The sequence below is a fragment of the Myotis lucifugus genome, unplaced genomic scaffold (genome assembly GCF_000147115.1).
Source record: "Myotis lucifugus unplaced genomic scaffold, Myoluc2.0 scaffold_223, whole genome shotgun sequence".
NCBI lineage: Eukaryota > Metazoa > Chordata > Mammalia > Chiroptera > Vespertilionidae > Myotis > Myotis lucifugus.
In genome coordinates this window covers 1,098,845-1,114,811 of record NW_005871271.1, presented here as the reverse complement: position 1 = coordinate 1,114,811, position 15,967 = coordinate 1,098,845, and the positions used below count along the sequence as shown (strand labels likewise).

Below are 15,967 nucleotides of genomic sequence, written 5' to 3'. Positions count from 1 at the left end.
GGAGAATGTAGCATTGGAGCTGGCCCTCAAGGGGAGGATAATGGAAAATTCAAATGGTAGAGTTGTGGCTTTGATTATCATGATGAAGACTTTAGCCTTGACTTTGGGACATTCAGCACTGAAGGTTTATGTGCAGGGTTGTGATAGCAGATTTGTATTGGTTTTACTGTGCAGTAGACATTTGTATATGAAGGAATAACTTGAAGTTGAGTGGGATGATCATGGTTGTGGAAGGGAGTACAGAAAGTTGAAGATAAGATGGTACAAACAAGGAGAGGGCACCAAAAATGTCAAATGTCAAATAGAAGTTTTGGTGCAAAAAAGTTTTTAAAACTTTTATTTTATTTTAGAGTGGAGAGCTAATGACCTAGGATAGATCCAGTTCTTTCTGACTTGCCAAATCAACTTGCAGGCATTGGACCTCACTTTCCTCATATGCTAACTTGTACCACACACACACTGGAAACCAGTGAATGTACTGATTGAGCTCCTGCTAATGCAGGCAACTTCACTTTATGAGTCATATATATTTAAAATGTGTGTGAGGAAAATATTATGTATATTAGACTTTTCTTCCTATTGATCTCTATTATGATTTTAGCGATATCTTCTGAGGAAAATATTTTAGTATCAACACATAATCTATATAATAAAAGCCTAAGCGACCATTACGGCAGAACAACCAGAATGACCGGTCACTGTGATGCGCACTGACCACCAGGGGGCAGATGCTCAAGGCAGGAGCTGACCCCTGGTGGTCAGTGCGCTCCCACACGGGGAGCACCGCTCAGCCAGAAGCAGGGCTCACAGCTGGCAAGCACAGCAGCAGTGGCGGGAGCCTCTCCCACCTCCATGGCAGCGCTAAGGAGCAGTGAGTTGAGCTGTAAGGAGCAAGGGGTCCCGGACTGTGAGAGGGCGCAGGTTGGGCTGAATTTCATGCATTGGGCCTCTAGTAAAACCATATTTAAATCAAAATTTCATCTCAAGAAACACTTCACTCTTTTACAGTGTTAATTATCAGTTCAATGCCAAAACATTAAGTTAACCATATAAAATTACTGATATTCAACTATTTTTGAACTACACAAATGACAGCTTTACATCAGTCAATCTAATAATTGTGAAGGAAACCACCAACAAAATGCAATGGCAACTTATTGAATGGGAGAAGATATTAGCAAATGATACATCTGATAAGAGGTTAATATGCAAAATAGATAAAGAATTCATACAACTCAACATCAAAAAAACAATCTAATTAAAAAATGGGTAGCCCGGCCGGCATGGCTCAATGGCTGAGTGTCATCCTATGAGCCAGGAGGTCATGGTTTGATTCCCAGAGCACATGCCTGGGTTGCAGGTTTGATCGTGGAGGAAGCAGCCGAGCAATGATTCGCTCTCATCATTGATGTTTCTATCTCTCCCTCTTCCTTCCTCTCTAAAATCAATAAAAAATATATATTTTAAAAAAATGGGCAGGGACCTGTATAGACACTTCTCCAAAGAGGACATAGAGGTACATATAAAGATGCTCAGTATCACTAGTCATCAGGGAAATGCAGATCACCTCACATCTGTCAGAATGGCTATTATCAAAAATTTAACAAAGAACAAGTGTTGGTGAGGATGAGGAGAAAAGGGAACCCTCATGTACTGTTGGTGGGATTTGTAAAATGGTGCAGCCACTATGGAATACAGTGGCAGTTCCTCAAAATATTAAAAATAGAACTACCTTATGACCCAGCAGTCCCATTTCTGGGTATTTATCTCAAGAAATACAAAACACTAATTCAAAAAGTTATCTGCACCCCTATATTCACTGCAGCATTGTTTATAATAGCCAAGATATGGGAGTAACCTAAGTGTCCATCAATAGATTAATGAATAAGGAAGATGTGGTACATATATACAATGGAATATTACTCAGCCATAAAGTGGAATGAAATCTTTCAATTTGTGACAACATGAATGGGCCTAAAGGATATTATGCTAAGTGAAATAAGTCAGACATAGAAAGACAAATACCATATGATTTCATTTTTATGTGGAACCCCCCAAAAAAGAACAAGCAAATGAAATAGGAACAAATTCCTAGATACAGAGAATAAATTGATGGTTACCAAATTTGGTGAGGGTGGGGAGCAAAATGGGCAAAAAGGGTGAAGGGGATTAAGTACAAACTGTTAGTTATAAAGTTAGTGTCATGGGGATGTAAAATATAGCATAGTGAATATAGTCAGTAATATAATTATGCATGGTGTCTGATGGGTACTAGATTTATTGTGGTGGTCACTTTTGTAAGATATATAAATCACTGTGTTGTACATCTAAAACTAATATGGTATGCCAATTATAATTTTAAATAATTTTTAAAAATAGTGAACTTGAAAATTCACATAAAAATATACGGTTTTTATAGTATTTCTCAGCTAATTCTCATTTCATCAGGATGTTAGTTTTCCTTTGGTGTTCCAAGGTGGTGAAGTTTACCAAGAGGCCTTTGTCATGACTTAAGTAATTGTCAGACTCCACTGTTGAGCTACTGAAAGGTTGTGTTTTCTCCCAGAGAGGTTAATAGGCAGTCCTTGAAGTCCTTGAATTTCTGATATTAGTATCATCTTAACTCTTAGTTGAAGTCATCCAGGTTTTTCAACAAACGTTTGGTTGTCCCCATTTCTTGAAAAAGTACTGAAAAATCTCTTATCTCTTCCTCTCTATTAAAATTGGGATATGAGTTTGTGCCCAAAAGCCTGGATTTGAAATGAGTAATTTGAGCTAGTTGTTACTAGGTTTCCAGGGAGTATCTAAGAAGAGTTTGGGGAGAAGGGAGCCTCTGTATACATATCCACAGGTTAAATGTTCTTATTCCCTTTCCCCGAACAGGGCTAGCAAAGAGATTTTGGAAGATAAGATTAAAGTTTGATGCAGTGGATTGACCCAGCAGGTTTTGTGTGAGCTGCGCATTCCCTGGCTTGGATTTAAATCTGTTCACTTTGAGATAAAATACATAAGTAAGATGTCTGCTTCCAGTCTGACCAGGGTTTATAAATTCCAATGCTAAAGGAACATGCTCTAAGTCAGCTTTGGTTTTATTTGACAATGAATGAAAAATTTAGCTTAGAATTTGGAGCTTCTCAGAAAAAAACAACAACATTATAAAACAATAAGGTATAATTATTGCTTCTAAGTAAGAAGTACTACATTTTATCTCACCAGATTAGCACTTAGTGGGAGCTCTGGTAGTTTTTGCTGAATAAATAAAGAGAAAGCACACAAACTTGTTTAACAATAGAACAACTGAAACTGGAATATTCTTCTTTTTTTAATTTGCTAAAGAATCCAGAAATGCAATTGGCATGTAGAATGTCATTTTTTAAAATGAGCTAAGAATAAAATTTTGAAGGGTCTATCTTTGCAAACATTTCATCCAATAGAACTAGGTTTTCCCCTTGGTAGTGTTTGTCTGTTTGCTTCTTCCTGGGTCATAGGTTTTGTTACCAGGTACTAAACTGAAATCTAGCCAGGTTGTTTTCAGGTGAGGTTCTACATTAGGAAAATCTAATTTCCATATTTTCTCTTCAATGATAGATAGAAAACTGGTAGTAGGAGACTTCTTCCCTCAGGGCCTGCGAACCAGCCTGCCGAGGCAAAGCCTTTATCCTGAACTTGTTTGCTTAGTGTAGGCGAATCAATTACTTTCATGTGGTGTACGGCCCTGAGGAAAATACTGCCTCCTATTAATAGTTGAAACTATTCACAGTTGAGACAGTCTGAAATCAACCTTGTTTTTCTACATTGTCCAGAAAGAGCTTTAAAAAAAAATCTAAATGAAAGCATGGTAATTGCTCTGGAGAAGTAAAATTACTAGCCTTTAAAATGTTTAATTGTATTTAATACCCTTTAGTGCCAGTTAGAGCTTAAGGTCCTAAATTCTTACTGAAGGCATTTCAGAAGAAAAGAAAAAATCCAATCAGAGAAAAGGCAACATCATGAAGCAGGTGCTAGGGGTGGGCAAATTTTTTGACTCGAGGGCCACAATGGGCTCTTAAACTGGACCGAGGGCCACAATGGGCTCTTAAACTGGACCAGAGGGCCGGAACAAAAGCATGGATGGAGTGTTTGTGTGAACTAATATAAATTTAAAGTAAACATCATTACATAAAAGGGTACGGTCTTTTTTTTTTTTTTAGTTTTATTCATTTCAAACGGGCCAGATCCGGCCCTCGGGCTGTAGTTTGCCCACGGCTGTCAGCTAAACCATTAAGCACATCAACATTTGAAAACTCCAGAACAAAACTAACTCTGCACTCCCAACCCTCCCAGCACCAGCCAGCCTCAAGCTGAGGTGGATTTCCCTTTGATTTGCAGTGCAGGAAGACAGTCCTAGTTTGCTAGTTTGCCTACTGAATATTTTTGGAAGCATTCTTTTCTTTCCAAGGTTTTGGTTTCTTGACTTTGAGAAACAGCCCAAACTAAAGAAAAGTTACTACGTGTTTATTTTACTTCAGCTTATTTGTGTGGAGATCCATTTTTGAAGTTAATTTTGGCCATGGGTTGTATCTGCAGATGTACACGGCCATGCATTCATAGTGGTATTTATTACATGTTAACATTTGGAGCATTATTGGTTTAGTGGGGCTGGTGTACCACTTTTTTATTGGTACCAGTTTTTTCACATATTATTATTTGTGAAGCTAAGTGAAGTGTCTTTTCTATGGCTGTATTTAAAGTTGCCCCCCCGCCCCCCTCACCTTCTCTGTTTCCCACTTGCCCTTGATTGAAATCCATAGATTAAATGAGAGTAATATCTCCTAAATTTGAAGGATTTGGCCTCTATATGCAATATAGGGGATAAAGGATAAAGGATGGTCACCACAACAATATGAACATGTTCGAAACACTCCTAAGTGTTTAAGCTTTCCTTTTAGATCAGAGGTCTATTTAAAGGACTCTAATTTTTTTATGAAAATAAGATGGTTTTAGAATTTTAAAATATAAATTTTGTTTTTGTAATGGATAATTAAGTCTATATTTTGTGACAAATATTTTCCAAAATCCTGTGGCTACATTAAAAGAGAGAGAGCTTTGCCTACAGGGAGCTTATAGTCTAATTGAGAAAAAAAAATTACATGCATAAGAAACCAGATGTGATGATCAAGGTCAGTGAAGAGGAGCACTGTGAAGGAAGGTTTGACAAGGTCTGGCACAGTTTTTGAGACAGGCTTTGAAGACTGAGAGGAGAGTGACAGAGGAAGCAGTCACAATGTGGCTCACAGCTGAGCAGAACGTTTAGGGCACCAGAATGGAGAAAGGATTTATATTGTGAAAAGTAAGGTTGAAGAGATGAGGTTAGGGCAGATTCTAAAGAGACACTTAAAGCCCTCTGTTCTTACTGATAGGTTCCCTGGAAGCATTGATTAGGAAAATGAAAAGTGCCAACTTTGACAGGCCTGTGGTATCAAAAGTAATCCAGGATGTTAAAGAGATTATTTAAGTACTACTTGAAATTCACTGGTGAATGTTGGACTGAACATTTGTTTTATTTTTAGCAAAGTTTTGGACAATAGAAAACTTGGAAGAAAATTAACTACAGGACCAACAACTACTTATATCTCTCTACTGGGTCAGCTAGTAGAGTACGCATATCTATTTGTGCATCTTTGATACAGTGAGGATGGAAGGTTACAGAGACTGTACTTCATGTATAAATTGGAGCTTGAACTGAGTTTTGCTCAGAATTATCAGATGTGCTGTGATAACTAGACTAAACTCATTTTTATGGAGCTTATCTATAAATTATTTTTATGTGAGAAATGAAATGGTTAACTTAGTCAAGAATGTTTTGAAAGCCCTGATCAAAGGTGAATAATATAAAGAAAGAACTTCAGTACTCAGTTTCCTTTTAACTTATGAATTGGCTTATTCTATACTCATAAAAGGGTAATATGCTAATTAGACCAGACATCTTCCAGGCGTCCTTCCTGACAAAGCGACGATGGCGGAGGCCAAGGCAGAGGTGGTTAGGGGCAATCAGGCCAGCAGGGGAGAGCAGTTAGGGGCGACCAGGCCGGCAGGGGAGAGCAGTTAGGGGCGACTAGGCCGGCAGGGGAGAGCAGTTAGGGGCGACCAGGCCGGCAGGGGAGAGCAGTTAGGGGCGACCAGGCCGGCAGGGGAGAGCAGTTAGGGGTGACCAGGCTGGCAGGGGAGAGCAGTTAGGGGCGACCAGGCTGGCAGGGGAGAGCAGTTAGGGGCGACCAGGCTGGCAGGGGAGAGCAGTTAGGGGCGACCAGGCTGGCAGGGGAGAGCAGTTAGGGGCGACCAGGCTGGCAGGGGAGAGCAGTTGGGGCGATCAGACAGGCAGGCAGGTGAGCAGTTAGGGCCAATCAGGCAGGCAGGCAGGGAGGTGAGCAGTTAGGAGTCAGAGGTCCTGGAATGCAAGAGGGATGTCCGACTGTGGGATCAGGCCTAAACCGGCAGTCAGACATCTCCAGAGGGATCCCGGATTGGAGAGGGTGCAGGCTGGGCTGAGGGACACCCCCCCCCCCCCCCCCGCACGAATTTTGTGCACCAGGCCTCTATTAAAACAATATAAAAGAGTATTGGCATAATTTATAGTTCCATCACCTAGTTAATTTCTTATTATAAAATTCATTTTTGTCAACACATGTCACAGGAATTAACACAGAACCAGGGAGAAACTATAAAAGTTTCTTCTTTGTTTAAGTAAATCAGAGCAAAGTGCCTATCACATCAATACATGTTGAGATGAACAAATGTTGTCTAGAGCTACTAGCATTAAGGCCAAAAATGCTAGTATTTTGTGTTCACTGACTATTTCATCAAAGAGTTTGTACTTTTCACCAAAGATGGTCATTCTCTTTATTTTCACCCACTGCTTAACCATATGAAAAAGCCCATTCATGGCTCAGAAACAATTCCACTGTAAAACTCCTTCATTTTTAATGTTCTTAAAGGTTAAGAAACACCTATCTTTTTTTTAATAATGACTTGGTTGTTAGGGTTTCTTACGATATAGCTTTAAAGATAATTTCTGTCCAAGGTTGTTTTTGTAGATTTGGCAACAAGTCTTCATAAAATTCCTGTGAATGGAAGTAGGAGAGAATGAGATACCAAAGAGTAGGGCTTAGGTGGAGCATTGATCCAGCCCTAGTATAGAGTCTGACGTGGGAAGGAGAGGGGGAGATTTTTAAGAAGCTTATTTCTACCCCTTTCCCAGCTAAGCTGTGCTTCTGCTGCCTGTACCTTAGCACTGTGGTTAATAGTGGGTGACTAGACAGGGATGAGGGCCTAAAAACCTGTATCATGGTGTCCATGGGGTTCAGAATCCTAGGATTCGCACCTGGATATTCTCTTTTGTGAAGAGTTTACCTTGGCACTGAGTTGGAGAGTTCTCTTTTAAAGCGTTACAGACATGCTAAGCAAAATTAGTTCCACATCACTTGGTTAAGGTGGATAAGTTTCCTATTCATGTTCAGAATTAGCATAGACAATAATCACCCCTGTGATTTTGTTTAGCCTGCCTGTTGGGAATCTAAGTCTTACAGGATATGATTTCCTTCCCCCCACCTAGAAGGTACCAAGCCTTATAGTTGAATGTGAGGGAATCCATTTATAGTTCCAGCTTAGATTCTTCCATAAATTAGATCAGGTCAACCTTTCCTAGGTAAATTTTTAGCTCACTTGTGATCCAAGAAAAGTTCATCTTCATGGTTTCTTTCTCTTCCTATTAAAACCATGCCATTGTCAGTACTTCCATCTGAAAGTGCCCCCAGTATTTAGATTGTCTTCTCTTTTTCCTCATTAAATTAGAACTGATCAGTCCTATATCATCTTCTTAGATACTGGGCCCTTCAAAGGTTCCCAAGTGATAAAATGATCTAATAAGTAATTATTCTTCAAACCCAAATCATCCTTTTCCATTTTTCCAGCAATAGGAGTCAGGTGCGTGACAAACAGGAGGCCCTCAGTGAATAACAGACCAGATGATACTATAGTATAATTAAGTGGCTCACCCCACTCACCCAGTCATCCCTACCATTGGCATATGTTCCTGGGTATGGATGTACAATACAGTGTTATGTCTGTTTTAAATTTATATAAGTGGAATTGTGCTAAGAATACAATTACAACTTTTCACTCAACACATATTAATATCCGTGCATGCCATTGTCCATTTGATTGCTCCCAACTGATGCACGGTATTCCACAGTAAAAGCATTTATCAGGTTTCTACTTGTTATTAGAGTTCGTAGTGGGTTATGAACCTAGGTTGCTGCCAGCACTGCTCTGCAGCAAGCAACACTATAACCAACCTTGCAAGTGTTACCCTCCTTTCCTGAGAGAGATTTCCTCTGTAGTAGACAGAGCAGTGGGATTGGGGGCTCACAGGACATGTTTAATTTCACTAACTAGTGTCAGATTAGTCTAGAGAATGGTTGTATTAGTTTAACACTCAACAGTAGTACATGTGGGTTCCAATTTTACCACATCCTTTTAACTTGGACTTCTTTTGTTTAGTCACTTGGGTTTTCTCTCTCATATATGCTTAAACATAGTTCTTGTTCCTTTTTTCTAATGAGTTTCCTGTCTTTCTTGTTGATTTTCAAGAGTTTTTTATGTATTCTAGCTATCAATTCATTTTCTTAGCCACAGTAAACCCCTCTACCAGCCTGCCACTTTTCTGTTAACATTGTCTGTGATATCCTTAATTTTTATGTAGGTAGGTCCATTGAAATTTTCACCTTAAGATTTGCATTTTTGAGTCCTAATGAATAGAAAGATCAGTGGAGCAGACTAGGAAATTCAGAAATAGAATCTAAGACATAAATATTTAGTATAATATAACATTTAGCATTTCAAGACAGTAGAAAGATGAATTTTTCAATGTTTGGCATTTGAGTAATTAGGAAACTTTCTAGGCTTAGGGATAGGGAAGTAAGTCTCTACACTAAAATAAATTCAAGTTGGATCAGATATTTAAATATGAAAAGTGAAACCATGAAAATGCTCTCTCCACAGTGAACTTCCCATGGAATTCTATATTTTCAGTTCCTGGGAACTAGGACTCAGGAGCCCGGCCTTTGCTTGTTCTTTTTATCTGTTTGGAGTGCCAATCGCAGTTTGTTTAATTAGAAGCCTCCTTAAATCTGAAACACCTTGTAGGGCTTAGCCTAGTTGTCACCTTTCTGCGAAGCCTCTGAACCCTCTCAGGAAGCTTTGCACACCTTCCTCTATGCTGCCATTGTCCCTACGATGGCACTGACTACAGTTTACACAGTCGTTTTCCATTACAGTTGGCCCCATGTGGCAGAATTAATTACCTAGAATTTACCCAGTGTGAAGCAGGAAAACAAGTAATCAAAAGAGTATGCTTAGTCTAGAAAGGAAGCTAGCGCTCAAATTGAAGCAAATACTGATTAATTGCATGAAACTTTGATTCTGAAGCCTATGGGAGTGGGTGAAAGTTGATTGCTTTTAGGAGAGTGGTGACCTCAAAGTGGTATTTCAAGATTAATCCAGCAGAAGAATAAAGGAAAAGTACAGAGAAGAGTGAAAATTCGAGGAGATCTAGATGGCTATCTCAGTAACGTAGACGTGTGGTATAATGGTGCTGAATTGGTGGCACTAGAAAAGGAGTGGATACAACTGACATTGCACCAGAAGAAGCAACAGGGCTTTGTAGCTGGTTGATTGTGAGTGGGGGGATAAGGGAGGAGTCAAAGATGGCTTTGTGTGTGGAAGCTGACAGCCACTGTGCCTGTGGGCAGATCTTTGCCTAACATAATTCAGCCTTGGGGTTTGGCCAAACCAGAATTTTCAGGTGAATGATGGAAAGACTTAGTTATTTGGGCAGCTCTGTAGACCTGATTGTGGCTACTTGGAACTTAGATGGAGTGAGGTGATGGTGGAAGGAGGGCTTTATGCATACCATCCAGGTCATTCCAAGTCTTTCAGGAATGTCCAGGGGAAGATGAAAAAGAAGAGCTGCATTCATTCCTTTCTTGGCTTCAGTGTACTCACTTCAGAGGGTTCGCTGATCTCACTAACCTCAGCCCCACCTGATCCCCCAGCACCTTCAGATTGGACAGCTGCTGCCTCCTGACCAGCCATGCTTGGGAGATGTAGATTTACTAAGACTGTAGATCTCTTGTCACCTTCTCTTATTCTCTTTGCTCAATGGATAAACCAGGCTTTACCCCCTCCTCCCACCCCCCAACAAAAAAAAGATGTTACTGGTAAATAATGAGAAATAAACACAGGAAGTAGAAGAGAATAAATAGAAAAACACACGTGTGTGGCTCACATTTCTGCTCCTGTTGTGTTAGGTTTGTCATGACTTCTTAGTGATACTTGTTCTGCTCTCCTGGTAAAAGTCAGTTTCTTCATCTGTGTCTGACCCGAGTCCCACTTTTTACAATGTGCACTATTTGCAGACCCAGAGAGTTATTCCTTGAGACTAAATATTTAAAGTGGTAATGACCTTCATAGTCTCACAGCTGTGGTCACTGCTGTCAGACCCGTCTGCTCCTTGTCCCCTGCTTCTTTTTCTCATCACATTCCCTTTCCAGGGCAGAGCAGAGAAGAAGGCTGCTTCCTTGCCCTTCCTTTTCAGAAAACTCTGCTCTCTCCACAGTGGACCTCTCATAGAATTCTATATTTTGAGTTCCTGGGAACTAGGACTTGGGAGCCCCTAGTTCTCCATTCCTTAAACAGCGGTTCTCAACCTGTGGGTCGCGACCCCTTTGGCGGTCGAACGACCCTTTCACAGGGGTCGCCTAAGACCATCCTGCATATCAGATATTTACATTACGATTCATAACAGTAGCAACATTACAGTTATGAAGTAGCAACGAAAATAATTTTATGGTTGGGTCACAACATGAGGAACTGTATTTAAAGGGCCAGAAGGTTGAGAACCACTGTTTTACAGTGTCAGAATAGCTTTTAAAATTATAGAAACACAAGAAAATGGTGTGCTCTTAAATGGTGTGGTAAATTACCGCCCTCCAACCACACTGTGAGGGCCTTAGAGTGTGGCTCTGACTGCACAGACCTGTAGCCAAGCTCCAAACCCTTTCCCACCCATTAGGTGGTTCCACCGGGTTCCTTCATTGTGTAGGTGAATGGGTATTCACTTCCCTGTGTTTCATCTCACTGTTGTGTGGGGGAAAGACTGTCCCTCAACCCCCTACTTTCCTTGGAGCAATGATTTACTTAATCTAGGAATGAATTAGAGCTGAGTCAGTGGGAAGGAATCTACAGACCAGAAGGAATCTAAACATTGGCTTGTCCTCTCTGCATTTGTCTTCCCACTTTTCTTGGGCTGAAGCTAATCACGGGTCCCAAAGATGTAGCGATGACATCCTCATCTGCATTTGCCTTGCTTTGTCACCGGCCACTGTCACCAGTGTCACTGTCTCTTTTATGTCCACTGTGTGTGTGGTGTGTGTGTCTGTGTGTATTCTAGATTCATTACAGGCATTTAACTTACTAGACTGAACACTGTGGTGAGTTTCACCAAGGATCTTAACTTCTGAGTTGCATATTATTGGCTGTTTAGGTGGCTTATATAAAGTCTGTGTATTGCTTAGGCTTTCTTATTAGTAAACAAATTTTAAACTTTTAACATTTTCTTAAGTCTTTTTTTTTTTTTTTTACCATTGGGAATAATGGCAACTTATAGAAAGTATATATGCTCAGAATGTTCTGTTCCCTAGCCTTGCTCTTAAATTGCCACGTGACTTGTGCTGATACATCTGAAAAAAATGATGAGAAATGGAGTAGGGAATAGTTTCTTTTTTAATCTGTTCTAATGTTTTCAGGGTTTCTCTGAGAAGATTTCACAGTGGTCTTAAATGACAAGGTCCTCCTAAAGGTATGCAGTACTGAATGGGCTTTCTCCATAATTAGTCATATTTTTATTAAAAGTTAATACACATATGAGCACAATCCCATATGCACACATACACACACTAAATTGTACCAATGGTTATTTTACCTCACGTACCCCTCAGTATCCTTAAAGAGGCTCATAAGGTGTCCTGGCAGTATTTTCAATTTAGTTCACTTGCCATAGTATCAGGTCATATGTAATCCACAGGAGGCTTATTTTCTATTAGTCTTCTTTGGTCTTCTAGAAGGTTTTGTTGAAATCAATCGTCTGTTGTTCAGAGGCTGAATTGATCTCCTATTAAAAGAGTCAGAGGACTATTCAATAAATAGTGTTGGGAAAATTGGAAAGATATGTGCAAAAAGTGAAACTAGATCACCTTCTTATACCATACACAAGAATAAACTCAAATGGATTAAAACTTAAAGGTTATACTTGCAACCATAAAAATCCTAAGAGAAAACATAGGCAGTAAAATCTTGGGACATTTCTCATAGCAATATTTTTTCTGATATATCTCCTTGGGCAAGGGAAAAAAAGAAAAAATAAACAAATGGAACTACATCAAACTAAAAAGTTTTGCACAGCAAAGGAAACCATCAAAAAAATGAAAAGACAACACACTGAATGGGAGAATATATTCACCAATACATCTGATAAGGACTTAATATCCAAAATTTGTAAGGAACTTATAAACTCAACACTGAAAAAAGATCCAAATAATCCAATTAAGAAATGGGCAAATGACCTGAATAGATACTTCTCCAAAGAAGACATACAGATGGACAGTAGACATATGAAAGGATGCTCTTCATTACTAATTATCAGAAAACGCAAATTAAGACCACAAAGAGATAGCACCTCACTCCTGTCAGAATGGCTAACATCAAGAAATCAACAAACAAGTGTTGGGTGAGGATGTGGAGAAAAGGGAACCCTCATGCACTGTTGGTGGGAATGCAGACTGGTGCAACCACTCTGGGAAGCAGTACCTCTAAAAATGAAAAATGGGACTGCCTTATGACCAGCAATTCCACCTGTGGGAATATATCCAAAGAAAACTGAAACACTAATTTGAAAGAATATATATATGCACCCCTATGTTTATTGCAGCATTATTTACAATAGCCAAGATTTGGAAGCAGCGCAAGTGTCCATCAGTAGATGAGTGGATAAAAAAGCTGTGGTACAGCCTGGCTGGTGTAGCTCAGTGGTTGAACATTGACCTATGAACCAGGAGGTCATGGGTTGAATCTCAGTTGGGACATATGCCTGGGTTGCAGGCTCAACCCAGTTGGGAGCATGCAGGAGGCAGCTGATCAATGATTCTCTCTCATTGATGTTTCTCTCTCTCTCTCCCTCTCCCTTCCTCTCTGAAATCAATAATATATCCTATCTAATAATAGAGAAACATGGTAATTAACCATAACTTTGCTACCCTTCCCATTGGCTAATCAGCGATATATGCAAATTAACTGCCAATCAAGATGGCGGCCGGCAGCCAGGCAGCTGAAGCGAACAGGAGGCTTGCTTGCTCCAGTGAAGGAGGAAGCCAAGGTTCCCCACCTGCCGCTGCTGGGCTCTGAGCTTGCACTCTAAGAAACAATTTTGCAATTACAGAAGCTAAACAAGCTCCAGATACCGGCTTTCAGCCATCAGAGCTGGAGCTGCAACAGTGTTTCAATTATAGAAGCCAAACAAACCCAGATTCCTGCTTTCAGCAGCCGAGGTCTCAGAGCTGGAGCCGAGCCTCAGAGCTAAAGCCGGCTCTCAGCTCCAGTGACAGCCATAGAAGGTAAATAAATCCCAGAATAAAAAAAAGAAAGAAAAAAAGGAGCGGTTGGGAGCTTCAGTCACCCGCCAGCCTGAAAACGGCCCTCAGCCCCTCACCCAGACTGGCCAGGCACCCCAGTGGGGGCCCTCACCCTGAAAGGGGTGCGACCAGCTGCAAACAGCCATCAGCCCATCATCCAGGCTGGCCAGGCACCCAAGCAGGACCCCCACCCTGATCCAGGACACCCTTCAGGGAAAACCAGCCAGCCCCACCCGTGCACCAGGCCTCTATCCTATATAGTAAAAGGGTAATATGCAAACTGACCCTAACAGCAGAAGGACTGGGAATGACTGGTCACTATGACACACACTGACCACCAGGGGCAGATGCTCAATGCAGGAGCTGCCCCCTGGTGGTCAGGGCGCTCTCACATGGGAGGAGCTCTGCTCAGCCACAAGCCAGGCTGATGGCTGCCAGTACAGCAGTGGTGGTGGGAGCCTCTCCTGCCTCCTCAGCAGCGCTAAGGATGTCCGACTGTAGTTTAGGTCTGCTCCCAGCTGGCAAGTGGACATCCCCCGAGGGCTGCCAGGCTGCCAGAGGGATGTCTGATTGCCATCTTAAGCCCAATCCCCCGGGGAGCGGGCTTAAGCTAGCAGGTAGTCATCCCCTGAGGGGTCCCAGACTGCGAGAGGGCATAGGCGGGGCTGAGGGACTCCCCCTCCCCCCGAGTGCACAAAGTTTTGTGCACCGGGCCTCTAGTATAATAATAAAAGCGTAATATGCTAATTAGACCACACGACCTTCCAGACGAAGCCAGGGCTGCGAGGGAATCCCCGGTCCTCGGTGCCAGAGGGAAGCCAATGCCGGCAGCAAGGGGAAGAAAGGCCTACTCTGGCACGAATTTCGTTTATTTGGCCTCTAGCATAAATATAAAAGAAAAGGGGAAAAAAGCTGTGGTACATTTACACAGTGGAATACTATTTAGCCATAAAAAAAGAAGGAAATCTTGCCTTTTGTGACAGCATGGATGGGCCTGGAGAGTATTACGCTAAGTGAAATAAACCAGTCAGAGAAAGACAAGTACCATATATAATTTCATTTATATGTGGAATCTAATTAACAAAATAAACTAGCAAACAAAGTGGAGACAGACTCATGAATACAATCAACTGGCTGGGGTTGGAGTTTGTTAAGGTGCTGGGTGAGAAGGATGAAGGAATTAAGCAAAGAAAAAAGAAGACTCACTCTGTCTGGTGTGGCTCAGTTGGTTGGAGTGTCATCGTGTACACCAAAAGGTGGTGGGTTCAGTATTCAGTCAGGGCACATACCCAGGTTGCAGTTCGACCCCTGGGGGCAAGTGCAGGAGGCAACTGATGTTTCTTTCTCTCCCCCTCTTCTCTCTAAAATCAATTTTTTTAAAAAAGCAAACTTTCAATGTGCTTGTACTTTATTTTTTTAAAAAGTAAAGAAAATCCCTAGATGGTTTGGTTCAGTGGATAGAATGTTGGCTTGCAGACTGAAGGATCCCAGGTTCAATTCCGGGCAAGGGCACATGCGCGGATTGTAGGCTCATTTCCCAGTAGGAGGCGTGCAGGAGGCAGCCAATCAATGATTCTCTCATCACTCCTACTTCACTGATGTTTCTATCTCTTCCTCTCTGAAGTCAATAAAAATATATTTTTTAAAAAAAAAAGAAAAGAAAGACTAGTGGACTCAGACAACAGTATGGCAATTGCCAGAGGATAGGGAGGTGGGGGGAGGTGGAAGAAGGTAAAGTGGGGGATAAATGGCGATAGAAGGAGACTTGACTTATGGGGGTAAATACACAATACAATACATAAGTGATGTATTGTAGAATTGTATACCTGATACCTGTATAATTTTATTAACCAACTAGAGGCCCAGTGCACGAAATTTGTGCAGGGTGGGGGAGGATCCCTTCAGCCCAGCCTGCACCCTCCAATCCAGGACCCCTCAGGGGATGACTGACTGCCGGTTTAGGCCCGATAAACCGGCAGTCGGACATCCCTCTCACAATCCTGGACCCCTGGCTCCTAACCGCTCACCTGCCTGCCTGCCTGATTGCCCCTAACTGCCCCCGCCCCTGCTGGCCTGGTCGCCCCTAACTGCCTCTGCCTGCCTGCCGGCCTAATTGCCCCCCCCACCGGCCTGGTTGCCCCCAACTGCCCCCCCTGCCGGCCTGGTTGCCCCATGCAGCCTTCTGCTCAGTCGTTTGGTCGCCCCACATAACCCCCCTGCTGGCCATGTTGCCCCACGCAGCC

At 41.7% G+C, this 15,967-nt stretch overlaps 1 protein-coding gene across 1 annotated transcript in view; it reads left to right on the top strand.

Moving 5' to 3' along the window:
* Positions 1-11,876: 11,876 nt before the first annotated feature.
* PROSER2 (proline and serine rich 2) overlaps positions 11,877-15,967 on the top strand; it is a 30,397-nt gene continuing 26,306 nt past the window's right edge. The window contains exon 1 of the mRNA XM_006098217.3: positions 11,877-11,896. The gene's annotated coding sequence lies outside the window, so the exon portion shown is untranslated. The remainder of the gene's footprint in view (positions 11,897-15,967) is intronic.